At 40.9% G+C, this 2,496-nt stretch overlaps 1 non-coding gene across 1 annotated transcript; it reads left to right on the top strand.

Annotated features, from left to right (window-relative positions):
• The first annotated feature begins 2,161 nt into the window (after positions 1-2,161).
• LOC142182401 (small nucleolar RNA R71) lies at positions 2,162-2,269 on the top strand. The gene has a single exon (XR_012711236.1). It is a non-coding gene; the product is annotated as a small nucleolar RNA R71 (small nucleolar RNA).
• Positions 2,270-2,496: the final 227 nt, after the last annotated feature.

The following is a 2,496-nucleotide window of genomic DNA, read 5'->3' as shown; positions in this document are numbered from 1 at the left end:
TTCTCCAATTGGATTTTTTATTCGTAAATTCCGACCGGAATCCCTTGGATGTCCGTAATTGTCCATCCAATAGCTTGCATATGCTCCTTCAAGATATCCAACAATTGTTCTACTTGCACATCATTCAACAAAGAAGATATGATTACCGGTAAAGTATAATTTGAGCCAAGAAATTTATACCTCAAGTGTTGTTGAAGTGGTTTGAGCTCTAGTTGCGGTGGCTCAATAATAGAAGGCTTTGCGGGATGAGTGTCTCTATTCTCCAAGTCGAGAGATAGCTTCACCGGAGCATAGGTGTAGAACCCAAGCCCCTCCAATGCATTGACTGATTCCATATACTCATCCATATCTTCACCATCGAAGTTCATCAAAATAGCCGCCAATGCCTCACCGAGGCATTGTTCTTCCATCTTCATTTCAACCGCATCTTCCACTTCATCAACAACATCAATCACCGAGATGCTTTCATATTCATGTGGTAGTTTCATACCCTTGCTTGCTTGGAATGTAACCTCTTCATCATTTACACGGAATTTGATCTCATTCCGTTCTAAATCCATTAGTGCTCTTCCTGTGGCAAGGAATGGTCTCCCCAAAATGATAGGGGTCTCTTTGTCAACTGCACAATCAAGGATTATGAAATCGGTGGGTAAATGAAGTTTTCCCACTTTTACAAGCACATAATCGACAATTCCCACCGGTTTCTTTATGGAGCGATCGGCCATTTGCAATCTCATACATGTGGGCCTTGGCATACCTAACCCTGCTTGCTTATAAATGGCAATAGGCATTAAGTTGATGCTAGCCCCATTATCACAAAGGGCTCTTGCAAAATCATGTGTCCCTATAATACATGGAATGGTGAAAGCTCCGAGGTCTTCTCTCTTTTGAACGGTAGATGTTGCAATGATGGAACTAACCCGGTAAGTCACATTCACCACTTTATTATTGGTGGTTCTTTTTTTGGTAATCAAGTCTTTCAAATATTTACCAAAACCCGGCATCTCTTGAAATGCTTTCACAAATGGAATATTCACCGATAATTGCTTGAGAATGTCATAGAAGTTTTTGAGTTTGCTATCATCAACCTTCCTAGAAAGTCTTTGAGGGAATGGAGGAGGAGGTCTAGGAATAGGTGGTAGAGTTTTTAGTGTCTCTTTTACCTTTTCCTTTACCTGTTCCCGATTTTTTTTCTTGCACTTTCAACTCTTCCGGAACCTTTTCAACTTCAACAACACTTGGCTCTTCAACCTCAACTTCACATTCGGAATCTTCTACTTCAACCACTTGTTCACTTCCTCCTTGTAGTACCTTCCCACTCTGAGTAGTAATTGCAATGATATGAGAAGTTGGGCCACTCCCACTACCCTTTGGGTTCGCAATTGTGTCACTTGGAAGTGTCCCTTTTTGCTTCGGATTTTGTTCCCTAGAGAGATCTCTCATTTGCATCTCCAATTTTTGAATGTATGCGGTATGAGAGCCAACAAGCTCGGTCATATTCCTCATAGAAGTGTCGGACTTCTCTTGATTTTTTAATACCCGTTCAAGCATGCTTTCCAACTTGGAATCACTTGAGGAACCTTGATTTGAATATTGACCCTTTAGAGGAACATACGGGTTTGAACTCCGATTTGAGAAGTTGTTGTTGTGGTTATTCCAATTTCCTTGATTTGAGCCACCTTGGTCATTTCACCGTTGTTGGTTGCCTTGCCCTTGCGGGTTAGGCCTCCATTGATTTTGTTGTCCTCGAACTTGGTATTGTTGCCTTTGATATCCTCCTTGAGAGTTGTTGACATAGTTTTCCTCCTCAAAGTCTTCATTTGATATGGGTTGAACATCCTCCACAACATTTACCTTCTTTATTTGGCTTTCAGTGAACATCTTTGTCAACACATTGACATTGGTGGCAATCCCTGTGATTACTTGATCTCTCTCTTGATTTTCCTTGATAATGGTAGTCAAGGAAGGAGAACCATATGCAATTCCACCTGTAGTGTCCTCTGAATGCCAAGCTTGATTATGTTGTGCCATTTTGTCAAGGATTTGTGTGACCCTTGCGAATGTCTTGTCTATAAAAGATCCATCAGCTGCATTCTTGGCTATAGATTGGTTCATAGGATTTAAACCCATGTAAAATTTCTTCAACAAGATAGAATCCGAAAAACCATGATTTGGAGACCTCACTAAATATAACTTGAATCGATCTCATGCCTCATGTAAATGTTCTCCCGGTACTTGCTTGAAAAAAGAAAATTTTATCCCGGAGCTTAGATTTCTTACTTTGCGGGAGCCATTTAGCTAAAAATGCTCGAACAAGTTCAGGCCAAGAATGAATGGAGTTTGGTGGCATATTTTGAAGTCATTTCCTTGCGTCCCCAGCTAGTGAGTAATTGAACACCCTCAACCTTAGGGCATCATTAGAGACATTGTTCTGCTTATGCATCGCACACACACCCAAGAAGTCTCTAAGATGTTGTGTCGGATCATCATCAGTGG

Source organism: Nicotiana tabacum, chromosome 6, assembly GCF_000715075.1.
Source record: "Nicotiana tabacum cultivar K326 chromosome 6, ASM71507v2, whole genome shotgun sequence".
Classification (NCBI taxonomy): domain Eukaryota; kingdom Viridiplantae; phylum Streptophyta; class Magnoliopsida; order Solanales; family Solanaceae; genus Nicotiana; species Nicotiana tabacum.
Note: the sequence above shows the minus strand (reverse complement) of the source record. Positions and strands in the feature narration are given on the sequence as shown.